The 22,029-nt window shown below is 37.9% G+C and overlaps 1 protein-coding gene across 2 annotated transcripts in view; it reads right to left on the bottom strand.

Annotated features, from left to right (window-relative positions):
* LOC133523256 (uncharacterized) overlaps window positions 1-22,029 on the bottom strand; it is a 240,081-nt gene that overhangs the window by 130,211 nt on the left and 87,841 nt on the right. Inside the window, exon 2 of one of the 2 annotated variants that reach the window (XM_061858742.1) lies at window positions 13,254-13,293. The exons of the other annotated variant lie outside the window; for it this stretch is intronic. The gene's annotated coding sequence lies outside the window, so the exon portion shown is untranslated. The remainder of the gene's footprint in view (window positions 1-13,253; window positions 13,294-22,029) is intronic. 2 annotated transcript variants of the gene reach the window in all.

The following is a 22,029-nucleotide window of genomic DNA, read 5'->3' as shown; positions in this document are numbered from 1 at the left end:
AGCGGGAGCGATAAGCGACAGGAAGATGTTGGAGATACCAATACATATCACTTATCAATTCCGAAATGTGAAAACGCAACATCTCGACGTAGGAACGACTAGTGACAAGGTATGAGATACAAGCACTAACGGGAGCGACAAGCGACAGAAAGCTGTTGGAGAAATTAACTGACAACAGTAAATATCTGCACACCGTGTGAACGGTCCCGGATGCCCGACGTGGAAACAACTAGTGGTGTGATGTTTGACACGGGCGGCAGCGGGAACGATAAGGGATTGGAGGTCGGAGACACTGATGCTCATTTAGACGGTTAGATTACTCCTGATGACCACTACTGTTGCCGCTTAAGCTATCAGGGAATCGTTGATACTTTTGACGCGTAGTCTGGCCGCGTAGCCAACGTGACAATCGTTAACGCTCCGTAGCGTAGCGCAGTCATCTCTCTCTATCACTCTTCCCCATTAGTGCGACTGTGACAGTTGCGTTTCGTTCGCCCCGGAGCGTGAACGATATGCACGTTGGCTACGCGGGCTGGTCCGGTCCGTTGATGCTGACTATACATATAAGATAAATACAGCATGAACTCAAACGCTATCTCTTGTGACTTAACTGTGTAGTCCCGTAAACGCCGGCGGCGTTTCGACAAATATTTTCAACGTGACAATATTAATTAACGCAATTTACATCTTACAAATAGCCGCGATATAACTGTTCTATTGACAGGGAATGTCTAATAAAATAGTTTTTTATGGAATAGACTAGACCACCCTCGTTTCTTAATAGCAGATTGTTAATCAAGGGAATCCGAGACTGAAACTTTGCCTTTCATCGGAGTTAAAGTTAATATGGTGTTAAATTAATAATATTTAATTTCTAACATTTGCGCTTACTTGTAAAGCATGCTGTGTACACTTGTTTTTAAGCCATGATATGCAATTCTATGTGTATTTCTCATGATATTTTACGATTTCTGTTAAGGAATAAAGTAAAAAATATAATAAAATAAAAACTACTTTTCAGGGTTCAAATTCAAAAATTCAAAATTCAATAACTTATTCTGCAAGTAGGCCTCAAGGGCTCTTTTACAAGTCAGTAAAACATTATAGTGACATGAAAAATACGTAACAACATTTATAAATACAACAGCCAATACCTGGGTAAACATTACATTATAATAATCTTAAAATAAATAATTACTACAATACAATAGAGATGTATAGTATCTATGGTTCCGTACCCAAAGGGTAAAACGGGACCCTATTACTAAGACTCCGCTGTCCGTCCGTCCGTCCGTCTGTCACCAGGCTGTATCTCATGAACCGTGATAGCTAGACAGTTGACATTTTCACAGATAATGTATTTCAAATACTAAAAAGTACGGAACCCTCGGTGGGCGAGTTCGACTCGCACTTGTCTGGTTTTTTTTTTCGAATACGAGGAAAGTAAAAACCCTGTGAATTTAAAAATACATGGCTAAGTATTAACTTTAGTAATATTACTTAGGGGTACTTTCAATTAACAATTTAGGTAAACTTATCGTTATTTATGGAATGGGGAATTAATAAATGAAAATTATACAAAAAATCCGTTTAAAACCAAAATGTTAATTGCTTGTCGTAAAAAAATGAAAAACCAGCCAAGTGCGAGTCGGACTCGCGCACCGAGGGTTCCGTACAAAAAATTACGGCTTTCGCAATTTTTCCTTTATCTGTGTTATAAGACTCAGAATCTACGGAACCCTACACAGATCATGGCTTGACATGCACTTGGCCGTTTTTTTTTTAATAGTTTAATGTATACATACAACAGTACGCATCATTTACTTGACAGCGTACATCAATTTAAAAGCATTTGACACACTTCAAAAGTGCGTCGACGCGTACAATACAAAACTACATAATTGTTAATTTAATCCTTATCTTGTCAGTCAATGTCAAAGGTCGGGCCGTGTCAAATTGGTACAAGTTTGACATTGGAATGTAAGATGTTTTCTATGGAAGGTAGAGTTAAGGAACGTAATCTCCATAGGCAGAACTTTTTTTTTTTTTTTTAATAGGACTTTTTTACACAAATTGACTAAGTCCCGCAGTAAGCTCTATAAGGCTTGTGTTGTGGGTAGTGTTGAGTTGCTCACTCGTGAGAGTCGTGAGGCACCTCATTTGTACCACTCATTTAGCTAAATTGTCGCAGAACTTCACACCGCATAAATGTCATACATCACTCCTCAATTAATTTTACTCATTTACTCGCGCGCATCACACACAGCTCTTACCACTAAAACCATTCAAACACTTCAAATTTAAAAAAAAAACTCTCAGCCTTTCAAACTCACTCGCGTTCCTCACAACTCGCAAGAGAGTCGCGAGGCGCTCGGTGCTCGCCGACATTCAAATGAAGAAATGAGTCATTGACGTCATCGCATTCATCGCTCACACTATCAACTGCCCAACTACAAACCTTATTGCAAGGACAAAAGGTCCACCGAGAAATGCGTTGTGTTTGTACCATTCACTCGCCTCACTGTGACATCCCTCAAAAATCCTTTCAAAATGAAACAATGAACTAGATTTACCGAAAGAGGGAGTGAGACAGACACGCGCCGTGCTTCAATAACACCTCATCGAAAATACGTTAAAAATGAAACACGAAAGAAAACAAGCGTAAGCGTCCGCAAGCTTACATACATATTACGCCATTTTGATCCTAGCATTGCAAAAGCGAAAAATCTAAGTCATCAAAGAACCTACCGAAGAAAGTTTTTTCTCTCTGTCGCACTTGTAATTTCATACGTAAGTGCGACAGCAAAGCAAAACTTCGTGGTTCGCGGTAGGCCTCCATATTTGTTAGCTATTATTGTACTAACGCGCATACCAGTATAACCTGACCTCAAGACTCATATTGCTGGTGTCATGTATAATCTGAATCAATTAGACTGGACAGTGAAATGGTTACTTGATAAGCGATTGAAATGCCAACCAAGTCTCACTGGGCATTTACGAAGCTTGCTTAAAAACAGTTATCGTTTAAGAGACCAAAATATTATTTAAATTATTGAAATATAATATAGTGGCGTACACAAAATATGATATTTTACATTAGTTTATTAATAAAAAAGTAAATATAATTTGTATAGGTGAAATAAACATGTACATTTTAACGATTTGAATTTGTAATACTTTTTGTTAACGTGCTTCGTATAGTATTTCGATCATTTATAATTTTGACATATTTATAGTACGAGAAACTCGAAAAAGTTGTTCGTAATCTTTAGTTGTGTTTTATAAATAGTGATCAGTGACCATTCTTATAATTATACCAAAATAACAATATATTAACATTGTTTTCGCGATAAAATATACCTGTGGGTCTTTCTTTGTGTCTTTTGCATACAAAAATCAAGTGTATATTACACGCCGGTGGCATTACCGCGCGAACGTTATTGAGGCTTTCGTTTGTTATCATATTACAATGCTATTATTACTGATAAATTATGAGGTGGTAAGTTAGTAATATCTATATAATAATGGTACAAAAAATATTGGATTTGTTCTCCTTAGTTTGTTAATTGTTTGTTTGGTAGTTTATGGTTAGTATTTATTTCAATATATGAATGTTAAACTTAAAATGATATCAAGTAGCAAGGATTGATACTGAACAATCTAACAATAAAAATAATAAACTGCTAAATTAGAACAAGTTTCATAAAAGCATCAAATTAAGTTGCAATAGGATGTATGTACTTTAACTCCTTAGTTTGATTCTTAAATGGTTGTTAAAGTTCTGTTTTAAACCTCCAGAATTGCACTCCAATTAAATATTTAAAAGGAAGTTTAGCAATGCCTAAATATGTATTTACATTAAATATGGTTTGCTGCCGTTGGAGTTGATGGAATAGTCGATGCTGCAAAAGTGCTAGTACCTCTCCTCATTTGAAGTAAGACATTGTAACACCTCATTTTAGAGAATGAGGTACTCATACAAACTCATTTTAAATTGATGTCCTACCCATCACTAGTTGTGGGTACTTAGACAACGATATATATAATATATAAATATTTATAAATAATTAATTACATAGAAAACACCCATGACTCAGGAACAAATATCCATGCTCATCACACGAATACATGCCCTTACCAGGATTTGAACCCGGGACCATCAGCTTCGTAGGCAGGGTCACTATCCACTAGGCCAGACCGGTCGTCAAAACTTATACAAAAAAGAACTTATACAAAAGTGTCCAGTGGTCAGCTATAAATAATAGTTCCAAATCTCTCCAGAGTAGCCCTAGAGTAGCTAAGAACCTAGGCGTTATTGACGGAGTGAAAGTGCGCTGTCTATGATTTGATTTTCTGTTCAAGTATTCTAGGTATTGTAGCGCCATTTATTTAAGGTTTTTTGATGACACTTTTTGGTATATGGAGATTCCACCTTCCGTAATGTTTTCAAATTGTGAAGGTCGGTAAAATCAGAAACAAATTAACGTGTTGCTAAAGTTATAGCACGTGTTTTGGTGATGTCAGAATCGTTAAAAAAATATACCTATTCAATTTGTTTAAGAGAAGCATTTGACCACAATCTCACCTGACGGAAAGTGCCAATGCAGTCTAGGATGGAACATGCTTACCCAAAAGATGTCTATTCACTCTCGATTTAAAAAGATCCAAGTTATAGTGGACTGGGAATAGATTTGCAGGAAGTGAATTCCATTCCTTAGCTATTCGCATGATAAAGATGCGTAGCGTTTAGTGCGAATCAGTGGCAGAATAACGACGTAAGGGTGAAACGCAAGTCCGCGTCTAGTCCCACGGTGGCAGAACGGAGATGGGGGGGATTAGCTTATGTAATCCCAAGAGCAGCCGGCCGGCGAAGTGACAATCGCTTTGTGTCTCTAATCTCTATAATTCTTCCGTATTAGTGCGACAGAGACAGTTGCGTTTCGATCGCTACGGAGCGTAAGCGATTTGCATGTTGGTTACGCGGCCAGGATGTCTGAAAGAGATCGCTTTTTAGCGACAAGACCGCCAACAAGACGGTTGAGGTGCGCACAATTAATAAAAGTGTGGAGCATGGTTTCCTGATATGAAAGAGCTATGCGAAGATCCAAATTGTAACGAATGCAATTAGCCAGTTATAGATTTTGTATCTGAACGTAAAGCAATTACTTAAACCCGATGTTTAGGTCATACTGAGCAACTTTTACCATGGGACCAACCCTAAAATCGCGAAAAAAAGGCTGTCTCATACATTTTGCTGGTCTGATCTTGAAATTTCCTACGGGAGAGTCAATTTTTTTTCGCGATTTCGGGATTTGTCTTTGGTTCCATATTAAAAGTTGCTCATGACCTAAACGTGAACGGGTTTGAGTAATTGCTTTACGTTCAGATAGATACTGTATAGTAGCCGAGTTTCCTGACCTTTTGCGGACCTTGTCAGATCTATTAACACATTATCCGCCTTACTAAGGCAGTTATTAGATGCTGCTATGCTAATTTCTGCTGTTTCCCACGCGTAGCCTTGCTCCAGTGCAGAGGTTTTAGAAGCGGGCGGGCGCGGGGGCGGAAAATTGAAACAGTCGACGTCAAATATGTGTTTACAAATGTTCACCTTACTCCTTTTTAATTAGACGATAAATGTAATAATATCTTTGATATCAGCTATACTGGATTTACAGATGACAAGCTAGAATGGTCCGGGTCGGGGCCTACGCGTCCAAACCTTCGTATTCTATTACGGAGATCTGTGATCTCGTAATGCATTCTTTAGAAAACTGAAAATGTTATAAAACATGACTTATATGATAACGCAAAAAATGACTTTCTTTGACTGGGACGGAGAAAATTTAAATTTAAAATGCCTAAATCCTGGATGACTCTAAGATATGTTGACAAAGATTTACTCTGAATATGGTTCATAATTTATTATTTTACCAAACTTTCGCGTTTGTGTATTAAAGCGAAAGCTGAATATTTTGAAGATAACATGTTATGTTTCAGTTTAATTATTGTAGTTTTATTTTTTTTATGACATTTTGTGAAAGACAAGTAAGTAATAAAAGTATAAAAAGCAAAAAATACTTAAGTAGTAAGTTTGACGACCGGTTTGGCCTAGTGGGTAGTGACCCTGCCTACGAAGCCGATGGTCCCGGGTTCAAATCCTGGTAAAGGCATTTATTCGTGTGATGAGCATGGATATTTGTTCCTGAGTCATGGGTTTTTTCTATGTATTTAAGTATTTATAAATATGTATATATTATATATATCGTTGTCTAAGTACCCTCAACACAAGCCTTATTGAGCTTACTGTGGGACTTAGTCAATTTGTGTAATAATGTCCTATAATATTTATTTATTCTTAAAAAAGCCTTTGTCAACGTATTTTCGGCCATCCTGTCAGTCTAAGGCCGCAATTAGATTATCATAGAAATATGTTCCTAGATATAGGAGTCATTTAAATATGAATAACCTATGATGGTGTATAATAACAAAAATTTTAACAAGTTTGGCGTATAGATATGATCAATGCTATCAAATAGGATCCGTTATAATTATATGATTTCTATGATAGTCTAATTCCAGTCTAAGCAAAGCGATTAAGACACGCTATACGCTCCTCTTATGACAGCCGTCGCACCCTTATCCAATACTGATGTCTTCCTAGCACCTAAACTTAATGAACCGATAAGTGAACGACAATAAATCGGGATAATGAGGCTGTATGTGAATGTGGTCGTGAATTCGCGGCGTGCGCGAACGCACGAATATAACGGTAGGAGAGGATGTCCTGTTTTATAATGGGGATGACTGTGTTAATGTATCCTCTGGCCCATTGGTTCTTAAGAGGTGTACAGCCGGGAAATTAGAAGTATACGATGCACCTTATAAGAGTTTTTTTTTTTTTTTTTTTATTTAGAAAACAAACAGCCTTTTACAAATATGTCTAGAGTAAATGAACTAAAAATAGGCCTAAAGTTTCCTACATTACTAAGAAAACTATTACATAGAAATGTAAATTACGCAATTATAAATTACCGGTTTAGTTGTGTACTACATGCAAGTAAGGTAAGAAAACATACAAAAGTATGAAAAATATGACTGGAACCAAATTGATCAATTTCTAGAAAACAAAATTTGCCGAACTTTGTTCTTGAACACGGACAAACTATGAACAAAAATATCTATATCGTTAAGAGATTCATTATACAAATAACAAGTGCGCCTAAAGAAAGAGTTTTTAGCATACTGTGTGCCACAGGAGGAAATAGAAAATGTGGGTTTAGAACGTGAGTTAGGAGCATTTAAAAATTTGTATGAAAACTGTTTATCGCTCCTGTTTTTTACAATAATCAAGAATAAGAATAAGAATAAGAAACCATTTATTGCCACACAAAATACAATGTTTCACTTAAAAATAATAATAATAGGCATGCGCGGCAATAGGAACGGACTCAGCGTACGCTACGTCAGCCATTTTATTACAAATTGATTGCGCAGCGCTGATTTTCAGTCCGTCCCCTTCACTGAACCACATTGATATGGCATGCGGGTTAATGGATTTTTTGTTTTATTACCAGAGATAGCTAGTGTATACAATTATAGTACGAAAAAAATAAAGAATTTTTTATTACAAGTGAATATTTAATATTTTAATTTGGTATTTACTTGATATTGACAACTGGTTACATTTATAACTCAATTAACGGAAAACGTAACGTAATCAAAAAACGGAAAAAGTAAAAAAAAATCTTTATTGGAGAAACAACAGAAGGAAATACAATAATAGTATAAATGATAAGTTATACAGTTCAATAGACGTGCACCTACCTCCTAAAACGCTCTCACTAAGAAATACATAATATAGATAAGGTAATGCTGCAGTAAACTAAGCGAAACTTTATAAGTGGTTACGGAATAAAAAGGGTTTTTAGGGTTCCGTAGCCAAATGGCAAAAAACGGAACCCTTATAGATTCGTCATGTCCGTCTGTCTGTCCGATTCTGTCACAGCCACTTTTTTCCGAAACTATAAGAGCTATACTGTTCAAACTTAGTAAGTGGATGTATTCAATTCTATGAACCGCATTAAGATGTTCACACAAAAATAGAAAAAAAACAATAAATTTTGGGGGTTCCCCATACTTAGAACTGAAACTCAAAAAATCTTTTTTCATCAAACCCATACGTGTGAGGTATCTATGGATAGGTCTTCAAAAATGATATTTAGGTTTCTAATATCATTTTTTTCTAAACTGAATAGTTTGCGCGAGAGACACTTCCAAAGTAAAAAAATGTGTGTGTCCCCCCCCCCCCCCGTAACTTCTAAAATAACAGAATGAAAAATCTAAAAAAAATAAATGATATACATTACCATGCAAACTTCCAGCGAAAATTGGTTTGAACGAGATCTAGTGAGTAGTTTTTTTTAAATAAGTCATAAAATTAAAAAAATTTTTTCATCAAACCCATACGTGTGGGGTATCTATGGATAGGTCTTCAAAAATGATATATAGGTTCCTAATATCATTTTTTTTCTAAACTGAATAGTTTGCGCGAGAGACACTTCCAAAGTGGTAAAATGTTGAACAAGATCTAGCAAGTAGATTTTTTTTTAATACATCTCAAATGGTACGGAACCCTTCATGCGCGAGTCCGACTCGCACTTGGCCGCTTTTTATTTTATTCATTTATTACTTACCTTCGTGTTATGTTATCATTCATATGAACTCTCCTGCTGACACCTGCATTATAACAGACCTCTTACGGACTTGGAAAGATCTTCAAAAGATCGATATCTAAACGACATGTCAAAATTAACGTTTATTTTGATTCCGCTGTGATCCCAATAAGATCTACGATATTTCTAACGTCAAAGTGACATTGGTTGCCCGCATTGAGCTGCTTCTGTCATTATACGACTTAAAACGATATCTAAATGAGAACTTATCGTTATCGTATCTCATTCTTGGAATCGGGCCCTTATTGTATGCTTTTTCTTGAAACTTGAATAAAGGGTTATTATAGTAACCTACGCTATAGTAATTAACACACAAAACCTATTCACTGATCAAAAGACCCAATCAATTGAAAATTTACGAAAAAAAACTCACAGAATAGGCTTTGAAGAATTAAAACATAATTCAAGGTCAATATTAACTCACAAAACCAACAAAACGATGATATAAAGAACACGTCACTACTGAAAAAGAAGAAAAACACTTTCATTCTAATGTAAACTTTATGAAGTTGCAATAGAGTTTAGTCCGAAATTGTCTGATGATGAGATTTAAAGCTTTTTGATATCGATACTGAAGCGTCGCTTCTCTTTGTACAGCCCTATTTTATAGTTAATTAGGAGTAAAAGAAAATGTGTAACAACACTAGCTTAACAAAAGATATATCTTGTAAGTTGTTAAGGACGAATGAGACGGTCAATTCATTTAAGTAGAGTAGTACGAGTACCTAAAACGTGGCTCAGTGAGGTGTAGATTTCATGATAAGATTCATAAGCGTAAAAAATGTAAAAAATACTTAGTTCGTTGAGTCATTATTACAACTTTGCTCCGACTTAAATAGAACGAAGTGAGGGGTGTCACTATAAACGTCAAATTTCCATAGAATAGAAATTTGAGAATAAAGATGACATTGCCTAACGCACGTGCAATTATATGTATATGTATCTATCCTTATTTATCCATATATATGTATATATTTATGTACTCATAGTCATAAGGTATAATGAAACATACTATAGTATTTATTTAGAAATTTTATTTCGCTTAAAATTTACGGTTTTTTTTTGTTTAATTCTCACTGCACCCACCTTGAAGTTTCTCTGTTTTGCCTTATTGTTGACTGGTAGAGAATGCCTATTGGCATTAAGTCCGCCTGTTGTACTCTTTTTTATGTGCAATAAAGTTTAATAAATTGCCACATTTTATCATTGAATGAATGAACTGAATGAGTGAATGTCTAAGGTTTTGCGAGTAGATGAATGACTGGCTATCCAGTACTTTTGTTTGATGTCACCTATATTTTGTCCTGTTACATTTGATGTCTTTTGTAAACTGTTATTTTTGTAATGTTTAATTTCTCGACGTATTGGTTTGTCTGTAATGCCGTGCAAATACATTGTTATTGTCAAATCCCATGCAGAGATAGCTTGGTCCGACTTTCATCAATCTTTAATGCCAGTGTCTCTCCTCCTTAACGCATAAAGCTGCGCCGACACAGATCCGTATCGAGGTGCATACTTTTTTACAAATAAATTAATTTTAATTGAAACGTCACTCAGACCGCGCGTGCTCATCTTATCTTTTATCTTTTTCTATCTTATTCTCAAGTAATCATCTCACTCACTCATCAATACCAGTTTAAACTTGAGCTGAATTTACATATAGTTTCAAAGTATCTGTAGGTCAAGTTTTTTGGACTGAATTGTTGTATGAATGAAGTGGTTTGTACACTTTGTACAGAGATGCTATAGTAGGATATTCTAAGAATGCTTCTGTAGCTATGTGAGTCTTAAATCTTGTGATCTCAATAGAGGGAATATTATTTTTATGGTTATTTGAGAATAGCAGAGAAAGGCTTCAATGTAAGTAAGTAAATATTCTTTATTGCACCACAAAGAACATACATACATACATATAATCACGCCTATTTCCCGAAGGGGTAGGCAGAGACCACGGATTTCCACTTGCTACGATCCTGACATACCTCTTTCGCTTCCTTCACTTTCATGACATTCCTCATACACGCTCGTCGGTTTAGGGTGCTCTTGACCTGGCCTTTCTTCAGGATTTCCCCGATTTGATCAGAGAAAGTCCGCCGAGGTCTACCCCTTCCAGCTCCCTCTTCTACCACAAAGAAAACAAATTTAAAACCAGATTTACAATGTAAAGACAGGTAGCAACAGCAACAGGCGGTCTTTTCGCTGTAAGCGATCTCTTCCAGACAACCTTCATGTAATTCCAAGAATATTAATAATTGACGGTGGATTTGAATTTATGCTCGCGACTTTTTTTTAATGTTACCCACAAAATAATCGAGGGAGATGACGCGTGAAGAAGAAGATATACATATATAAGTCTGAACAAATACATTGTAATACGGACCCGGGTACGTCCTTAAACTACGTCCAAAAGAGAGGTATGGGCATTGTGAATGTCATCTCGCTTTGTGTGGTAGGGCACAGCCAGTGGATGTCATTCCAGATCTAGAGCAGAGCCCAACTGGAGAAGTACCTCCACCTTACAGAAAACAGCAGCCAAATAACACTAGACCCTACTCATAGTGTTGTGTTCCTGCCGGTGAGTAAGGTTGCCAGAGCTCAACGAGGGGGGGCGGGTTTAGGGTCGGCAACGCGCATGTAACTCCTCTGGAGTTGCAGGCGTACGTAGGCACGGAGACTGCTTACCATCAGGCGGGCCGTATGCTTGTTTGCCACCGACGTAGTATATTAAAAAAAATACTGCTTTTGGAGGCAAGTGGAGTGCTCATTTCTCCATACAAACGAACTCGACTGTTTCCTGCGTGGTTTCTGATCCTAGAGCAATGATTTTGTGAAAACAGATTAATATTTTTAATATCTGTATCGGACTGTTTTGCTTTTTTGGCTAATTGTCATATCATATAATTATAATTTAGATTTTAAAATTCTACGACTGGTTAAGTTTTGGATGATTAAACAGTCGAGTACCTCGATTTTTGAGATTACAACGCAGGATTGTTTACCTAAGTTCTAGTTCTCCCTCTGTTAGTCTTTATCGCACTAATTTTACTATACGACGCTAGGCGACAGATATCTCCTTTCCTCTTTAGTCTTTAACATTAACAAGCTAATCATTTTATTGAAGCATGCTACAATTTTATCCAGTGTTAAAGATAATTTCCGGCTTTATATAGTAAACTTAGCATAGGACTTGATGAAGTATCATTATTATGATAATAATAACTATACCTCTTACGCGGCAATTCAAACATTCACAACGAACGGCATACTAAACATATCCTTATTACTTACCTCATAAAATTACTATTCCAATAACCGTTTTACGTTGCGACATAATTACGATTATATACCTAAGTACTAAGTAATAAGGTAGCTATTTATAGTATTTATTGTTACTTATGTTATCTATTATCTTAGTATATTTACGATTATCGAGGTAGGCGTCCTTGGTGGACCATTCCTTAGTTCTTGTTTGATAAAAAAGGTAGTAAAGTTGTAGGAAATGTTAGAGAGATAAGACCTTTTGGAATGTGCGTTTTAGATTACTAAGAGGAAAACTATGAGATAGTTAAGTTTGTATATAAAGTTGAGAATCTTTACATGTGACAGAATGGAATTAATTATCATTATCAAAGAGAATTTAAAATAGAGGTGGTTTGTCAAAGATTTTTTTTTAGCCACAGTAAAACTGCCATCTTTTTCGATAAGTATATGATTAACATTTTTAGAACGCCATTTGACTTTGATCCTTATTTTTTCACTGTTATGTGTATAATATTATCAAAAAGTAGCGCCATCTTACCGTGAATCGGCTAAAGGTTGTGGCGCCAGGCGCCGTCGCACGAAATGATGCCGCCATACCTTTGGCCTTTGATCTATTAGATGGCGCCACTTTTTGATATTTAACAAATTTAACACATATCAGTGAAAGACTAAGGATCAAAGTCAAATGGCGTTCTAAAAATTTTAATCATGTTTCGATAGATGGCAGTAATTTTACTTTGGCTACAAAATTTTCTTTGATAATCTATATATGTATTTCAAATTATCTTTGCCATTATCAACTACTGAGAAGTCAATAGAATTGTTTCCAAATCAAGGAACAAATCAAATCAGGTATTTCATTAATTAAGAATCTTGATTTTTGTTTTAAGTTATAGTTTTATATAGATCGTGTCATTCACGAAGACGCATGCCTTGATTCGTATTATCATGGTAGTAAAGGTTAGATTTGACAAATCTGCACGCAGTGGCGGGGCAAGGCCAAAATTTTATGTGGGCAAGGTACATTTAGCGACTTTAGCGAGGCCCTCTGGTGGCGCAAGAAATAACGAACATTTTACGTTGTGTCCGAGATAAGGGTACTTATTTGAGGTGCGAGGCCCCTCGGACCGCGAGGCCGTAGGCGGTGGCCCACGTCACCCACGCCTAACGCCGCCTCTGTCTGCACGTCATCGTGGATGACACGAATTATACACCACTATAAAGAAATTATAAACTGAAATAGCCGTAAAAGATATTTACCTTAAAATGGTTAGCTGAACGAGATATCGGCCGTGGTTGCCTAAAACAAAAAAAAACTGACATAAATATATTATTAAAATTATTACACTTACTAATATTTGACCGAAGAGCTGGCGGCTTCCTCGCACAACGTATCAATATTGCGATACAACGAGGAAATGCCGCCAGCATCCTTGGTACAATGCCTCAAGGGCCTATTTTAGATATAAGCTAGTTATAGTAATCATCTGTATATATATATCCAAAAATATTTCGTTAAGAAACTCCTTCTTGGTAGTCGATTAAAATGTAGCCTAATTATCTCGGGCATAGAAACGAATAACTTAATAGATTCATACCAAGCTAAATCAGTAGCGATTCTGATAGCACCGACTGTACACTGTTATTTTAAACACTATTGTTTTATAGAAGTTTGGCATTTCAATTAACACTTGCACAGTGTGCTATCAAAATCGCTGCCAAATAAGCTTGGTCTGATTCTACGTCATCAAAATCAGCTCAGTCGTTTTGATGCTACGATGGAATAGAGTACAAAAAACATACCTACTACTTAGGTATAGTCAAAAGATTTAATTTGCGACCCATTTCAGAGCTTGTCACATTGACAAACAACCAGAAAGTCGCTAGAGACCTCATACTTTTGTCACAGTGACAAGGTACCAAATGGGTCACAAATTAAATCTTTTTTCTGTACCTACAGACCCTGCCCTGACAAACATAAAAAACAAGTACCTGGGCGACCGAGCTTTGCTCGGTTATAACTACCTCTATTTATTGTAATATGGTGGTCTATAGGTGATAATCTTAACTACGTTTTTTTACTAAATTAAACTTGTCTAAAACAATAAAAATTAAAAAATTATATATAAACTTGAACATAAAAAAAAACAAAAGTTAGTCACCGGGCGAGATTCGAACCCGTAACACTCGTTTAGCAGTCCGCGTCTTAACCCGCTGGACCAGACGGACAGTGGCCGGCAACACGAAATTAGCGACCATATTCTGCGTCGGAAGAAAAACGCATGAAAACTCGAAAACACGCGTTTTCCCAAACATAAGACTAATCTAGATAGATTGTATACCCCCAAAAACCCCCATATACCAAAATTTCAGCGAAATCGTTAGAGCCGAGATCACAGATAATATATATTTATATATATACAAGAATTGCTCGTTTAAAGGTATAAGATACGTAGTGGGGTAGGCTAGTTGACATTTTGATATACACCGTTGTTATATAACAAATGATAACCATAACGCACGTGCAATTGTATGTATATGTATCTATCCTTGTTTATCCATATATCAAAAAGCGCAAATACGGGAGTCTCGACACCAACTACAACTTTGTTGCATTTGGAGTCGAGACTCTTGGTCCGTGGGGCCCCGCGGGCCCGCAGCGCAGGGCCTATACCGGCAATTGGCGAAACGGCTGGTGGATGGGACCGGGGATAAGAGAGCTGGCAGCTTCCTCGCCCAACGCTTGAGCATAGCGATCCAGCGAGGAAATGCTGCCAGCATCCTCGGTACCTTGCCACGGGGGCCCATTTTATACAATACAAAAAAAATACAAAATAGTTTATTTGGCTTAACTTATAATACACATAACATAAAGGGCTGGAATCTCCCATTAAGTATAACAATACTTGTGTCGGGAGACCCCGCTCTTCCATTAGGAAATAGGGTAAAAACAACAAACTGTACTTAACTTAATTAATATACAATTTACAAATCTGATTATTATTTACTATTACAATTTACAATAAGTATACAATTTCAGACCCGATTCAATTGTGTTATTACAATTAAGGATCTATAATATTTTATAACAATAGGTAACACTATTAAATTAGATTTTAAGAGTAAGTGTTTGTGTGTGTGTGTGTGTGTGTGTGTGTGTGTGTGTGTGTGTGTGTGTGTGAATGTGTGAATGTGTATGCGAGTGGGATTCATAATAACTGTGCCTCCGTTTCTTCATAATCTAGTGTTCTTAGCCATGATCTTACTCTATCTCTGCACTTTTGGTATGGCATTGGGTAAATGTTAAGTATTTTATTGACAGAATTATATAACTTAGCCGATTGAGTTGGAAATTGGCGTTGGGCGAATTTTGATTTGGTAGATGGAATTAATTTAGATTTTTAGTTTTATATAGTAGTTTTAGTTTAGTTAATTGTACATACATACATACATACATATAATCACGCCTATTTCCCGAAGGGGTAGGCAGAGACCACGGATTTCCACTTGCTACGATCCTGACATACCTCTTTCGCTTCCTTCACTTTCATGACATTCCTCATACACGCTCGTCGGTTTAGGGTGCTCTTGACCTGGCCTTTCTTCAGAATTTCCCCAATTTGATCAGAGAAAGTCCGCCGAGGTCTACCCCTTCCAGCTCCCTTAATCAGCTTAGTTAATTGTATTACTTATATAAATTTTTTTATTAACTTGTCAATAAAGAGAAATGAAAAACCTAATGAATATTTTGTAAGATGGCAGCAATGCACTTAGTTTGAAACTGTATTTGATTTTGTCCATATATATGTATATATTTATGTACTCATAATCATAAGGTATAATGAAACGTACTATAGTATTTATTTAGAAAAAATTTTTCGCTTAAAATTTACGGTTTTTTTTTTGTTCAATTCTCAGTGCACCCACCTTGAAGTTTCTCTGTTTTGCCTTATGGTTGACTGGTAGAGAATGGCTATTGGCATTAAGTCCGCCTGTTGTACTCTTTTTTATGTGCAATAAAGCTTAAAATAATAATAATAATAATGATTATAAAACGTGTTTTCAATTAGGTCCTTTCAAATACAGCCCTTTTCTAAATGAATGAGCTGTCACAATAGAATCATCAGTTTCTCCAGGCGTGTAGTTAGTCCTTGTCCAATAACCGCATTCTAACTTAAATAATCTGATCTTAATTTAGGTACTCGTATAAATACTAAATTAATACTTACTTACTTACTTACTTCACTGGCTCAGTGACCCAAACAGGATCTTGGCCTCTGACACAAGAGAGCGCCACTCTGCCCTATCCTGCGCCACTTCACGCCAGTTGGGTATTCCGAGGGCGAACAGGTCTTTTAGGACTTCGTCACTCCAGCGGTATCTGGGACGCCCAGACGGACGTTTTCCACCCGGGTGCCCCACATACGCTCTTCTCACGGCACTATCCTCTCCCATCCTCTCTAGGTGACCGAGCCAGCGGAGTCGTGTGGCTTTGATTTCGCCAATTATATTGGGCATCGCAACCAGCTTCTCTTGCTCCCTATTCTTCCTACGCCACCAAGTTCCATCTTCATCTCTGATTAATAATACGCTTAAATCTAAAATAGGCCCTTGAAGCATTATACCAAGGATACTATCGGCATGTCCTCGTTGTATCGCAATGCTGATACGTTATGCGAGGAAGCCGCTAGCTCTTCGGTCACCAGTTACGTCAAACAGATATGTCATTAGGCGAGATAGACTCCATAGAGCGGCTGGTCGTATAGGGAAGATTGGAGGGAACCAGGATCGCGCGGCAGGTCACCTATGCGCGGAACTGACTAAATTCTTCCGCAGTTGGAAACCACGTATCTGACTGTGCCAGACAGTCTACCAACAGGGTGACACGGCGGGAGATCGTGCGAAGAGTCGTATCCGCCTTTCCTGCCGACTCTGCCGATGCGGGCCCCTCAACGTGACCACGACCGCTCTGCCAAGAGCGAAACGACAGAGAAGAAGATAAGGGAAGGTGCCTGTACCAAATAAGGCCCATCGTTATTTTATTTTTTACTCTTCTAATGTTTAATATGAACATTATGAACGTGCAGTTTTCTCTTTGATATCTATAATAGCTCCTCTACACGATGGCCCAGCGTACCCAGTCCAAGGGACGCATTTATGCGTTAAAGGGAGCAGGTGATATTGCTATCTCATTCCACCGCATAGCTTCGTCCCTTAGACTGGCCTACTACTGTAGAGGAGCCCTAAGTGGACATGGACGCAAAGTTTGAACTTATTCACACTTATAAAAGTATGAAGTTTTGGAAGTTAGCACGCTTAAGGATGACTCACGCTAGACCGGGCCGGGGCCGGGCCAGGGCGTCCGGCGCTTCATTTTCTATGAAAGCACCACGTGATCACCTATCAACCGTCATAGAAAATGACGTGTCGGACGCCTGCGCTGCGGCCGGTCTAGCGTGATGCATCCTTTAAGAATCTGGCCTTATTTGGTGTTGATGCCTTAGGTGCGCGTAGTTAGTTAAATGTGTAGCGTCTAATATCAAATCAACATCGTATTTTAAAGTACGAATGTATCCGGGATCAATGCAAATGAGCAACATTGACGGCACTAGATACCCGTCCGACTGTCACATGGAAACTTGGAAAGCATCCCCATCGGTACCATGATTTAGATCCGATACTAGACCGAGAACATGTTTTAATAGGGAACTGGTTACGCTAGTCTAAGTTGTGAACAAAACTTGGACTTAGAAATGTTTATATCCATATTATATTATAAAACAGTACTCTATCTCCATATTATAACAGACAGCGCACATCCTTAAATGTTTGAAATTTCAAAGTCCTATCTTCAAATGATAGGACCTTGTCGCGTTCGGTAAGTTCTACCTCCTAAACGTCACGTTAGGTATGAGGATTTATAAATGAGGAGGCAGAAGAACGGTCAAAATGTTTATTACCACAACCAGCTCAGTTGGTAAAAATGGGTATAATAACGTGGTTCGCGCCAATACTTTATAAGGATCGGATTCCGCAAGTCGTTCATAGCCAGAGTACTCCCCTGACGGTGCCGAGGTGGTAGGTGCCGATTTTTCTGGTCGGCGCTGAGTTCAGCGCAGCTGCAAACTGCGTGGCGCTGAGTCGGGGAAAGGACCAGAAACACGCCAGTAGCAAAACGGCAAGCGGGCGGCAAGCACCCCGCAGAATATATTTTGAATTAGATAAGTAGTAGCTCTTAAGGTCTATTTATTAAACATGTAACGTTATTACGTTACAAACTTGAACTTGTAAACACAGTTTTTTTACTTATTTTATCCGAACTATACCTACCGCGTACTGGTTTTACCATAAAGTAGAGTAATGGGCACTCCGCTCCAATAATAAAGAGCAGAATAACAATACAGCCCATTACCGGACAGATTGAAATACAAGGGGCAGGCCCGTTGTTAGTCCAGATATAGGTATTGCTGCGGGCTTTATAGAATACAACAGCTTAGATAGTATAAGAACAAACACTTAGGTTTTTACACGCTTTTATTTAGCGTCACCGTCAATTGTTTGTATATATCGAGTTCACATTCCTATTAATTACTAAAAAAATAGTGAACAAAAACGTCTCTAATTATTACAACCAAATAATTCACGTAGTTATTAGAACTAGTGTGAACTGTGAACTAGGATATCGATATGTTTGTTTCAAATCTTACAATTTAAATATTAAACCCCTTCCGGGCCGTATGCTTCTTTGTCACAAAAGTAGTATAAAATAAGAACTCCTGGATGGAAAAACACAAGCACGTCGAGATAAGTAGTAATAAATGAGAAGAGGAACAGTCAGCAATAAAAGTATGTATCTCAATTTTTTTTGACAGAAATTTGTAGTACTGGTTGTTCGTCCCGAAATGAGATAGCACATTGTAAGAAGTGTATCATGGTGAAATGCAGTTTTTCACAAAAGATATATAGGCACGCGTGGCATTAAGTCCGCTTCTTCTCATTGTATATTTTTTACTGTGCAATAAAGTTTAAATAAATAGACTAATAGGAATTAATAAAACAAGGTACCCCCCTCCCTGCGTAGAAGATTGTATGCAAAGGTACTAAGCTAATATAATTGCTAATTGTACCTACGATTTCCTTGTTAATGGCTCCTCTACACAATGGCCCAGCGCTGGACCAGCGAGATGGCCATGCGATGATTGAGAGCACGCACTATGGAATGGGTCACCTGTAGATTCGTACTGCCATTGCTGGCCCACTACCTTTGTTGTGCGGGAAAACCGACACCGTGGCCATCCTATAAGCCATCTGACACCACTGCGTTCTCCACACGCTGACCCATCCATGGCCAGTATGACCCATCGTATAGAGGAGCCATAAGGCCCCCAGTAATGTGTGTGTACTTACATCCGATCAATAGATAATTCAATTCAATTTATTTTATTTCGGACCATGTCCATAGTGTTAGTGTACATTCCCTTAATCCTATGGTAGTTCTTTAAACCTATACTAAATTATAAACTACGCCTCTGGAACCCATATGTACATCCTCCCAGTTTTTCCAGAAGGCGCAAGCAGGCGAATCTAACACTAGGCGCAAGAGGCTGTTGGAACTGTCACGCACGTGACGCATTATTAGGGAGGCAGCTCTTTTGCATATTATTGCACCGAAGCAGTCAGTGCGCGACTCCGCAAACATAACCTGACGCGCTAAGAAAGATAGGGACCGTGCGCATTGGAGGGTCTGCCATCTTGTGGCCTGAATCGGAACCATAAACATGCACATGTACACGTCACGTGTTTTCTTGTGCATAGTAGGTTCTGCCATCTTGTAGGCTACATCGGAACAAAAAACATCACATTTACGCCTCGCGCCAAAAATCTGACGGCTCCTGTGCTGCCTCCTACAGTTCATGCACGCTCCCTATAAGATAAGAGGCGTTTTCTGGTTCAAACCTTCGCGCTGTTTTTATCTATGGTCACAAGCATCTAGTGCAGGTCATATCTCTAGGCGGCCGTTACGCCGCTATATATCGGAATAAAGGTGTTTACGCCTACACATTCTTAACCTTCGCCTTACACGACCAGAACTGGTCAGTTTATAATCTAACTATGCATTTATATGAGATATCATATGCAGATTTCCAGGGACGTTTGAATCAAAGCAATAAAGAGCCAGCAATGAGAAAGTTTTACATTACCCATATGTATATGTGTATGGGGCTGTATACAGCGTATATTTTTGATCCGACCATATATTCTAAGAGCCATAATTAATTAATTAATAATTTGGTAGAGAGAAGCTACCATTTTGTACCATTTGGCGTTGAAACTCTAGGTCCATTGGGGTCCCCTCACGCACAATTTTTTTGCAGAAATCGCGAAACATCTGGTTGTCGTAACTGGTGACCGAAGAGCTGGCGGCTTCCTCGCACAACGTATCACCATAGCGATACAACGAGGAAATGCCGCCAGCACATCCTTGGTACAATGCCTCAAGGGCCTGTTTTAGATTTAAGCTAGTTATAGTAACACCAGTGTATCCATTATGTACTGGAATCACAGCGGAATCTAAATAAACGTCAATTTTGACATGTCGTTTAGTTATTGATCTTTTAAAAATCTTAAACGTGTCTTAATCATTCTTCGAATCGGGCTGAAAATATGGAACAAAACATACATTAGGCAAATTGCAAATGTACTAATACACAATACTTTAAATCTAGCGTCACTAACACACCGAAAGTTACAGGTGCGTCTGCGGTTATCTAAAGTACAAAAACAAATTGCCATAATAAAAGACTCTATTACTTAAACAATACGTTACAATTTCCTTTAAATATTAAGCTTCGTCACTCATTGTACAAAACGCAGGTGGCACACGCTTCCCACGAAAATATACTAACCACGTTTTAGAAATAAATAAACGACTATCAAAATTTAACCTTAATATTATACATTTAAAGTGCATTTTTGATTAGCAGTAATTTCACGCTAGTTCGAATCAACCACAATTACCGTTTTTTTCGATGAATATCGCTACAATCAAAATTAAACTCTAACTCCACAATCTTAAGGTTTATTTCTGCTTAGTCGTTGTGTAAGATAAGCTGGTCGGTATCTAAGGCGTGTTAGAATCGTGCAAAAACGCAATGAGATCATCAGCGAGTGTCATTTAGATGCAACGTGGAGTGATTTCTGTGACGACGGGAGCATGGCCGTTATTCCTGAGGAATTGTGGGGATAGCAAGCGATGGGCTCTTCAATAAAACCAATGAATATGTGACCACGAGGTTACGGGCTGGGCCACAGTCGTGACATATGGTTCCAACCTTCCAACGTATGAATATGACAGATGTCATATCACTCGCGTAACTGTGGGCGCATTGTGTTTTACGTAGACACACGACGACTGAACTGAGTTCGGAAAAAATGAGCTACCTAAACCCATCTAGTTTAGTTAGGTGTACTAGATAATAGAATACCTAATTGTTTGGAGGCCAGCAAAGGGCGTGAAACGCGCAAAATGTGACATTTTTCAAACATCAGTCATTGTTAGGGTCGGCAACGCGCATGTAACACCTCTGGAGTTGCAGGCGTCCATAGGCTGCGGTGACTGCTTACCATCAGGCGGGCCGTATGCTTGTTTGCCACCGTCGTGGTATATAAAAAAAAACATACGGGATTTTTTAGGCACTTGCAATAATTTACGGTGCAGTGTGAATATATAGGTCATACTGAATAACTTTTACTAAGGGACCAATCCCTCCCATTCAAAATATCAACATTAAACCATCCAAAATATCAACATTAAACCATCCAAAATATCAACATTAAACCATCCAAAATATCAACATTAAACCATCCAAAATATCAACATTAAACCATCCAAAATATCAACATTAAACCATCCAAAATGTATGAAGCAGCTAGTTTATTTCGCGATTTCAAGGTTGGTCAAGGCTAGTATTATATGATCTGTGGTCAAGGTAAAAGTTGTTCAGTATGACTATGACCTATATGTATATTCCCCCGT

Source organism: Cydia pomonella, chromosome 12 (genome assembly GCF_033807575.1).
Source record: "Cydia pomonella isolate Wapato2018A chromosome 12, ilCydPomo1, whole genome shotgun sequence".
NCBI classification, from domain to species: domain Eukaryota; kingdom Metazoa; phylum Arthropoda; class Insecta; order Lepidoptera; family Tortricidae; genus Cydia; species Cydia pomonella.
Note: the sequence above shows the minus strand (reverse complement) of the source record. Positions and strands in the feature narration are given on the sequence as shown.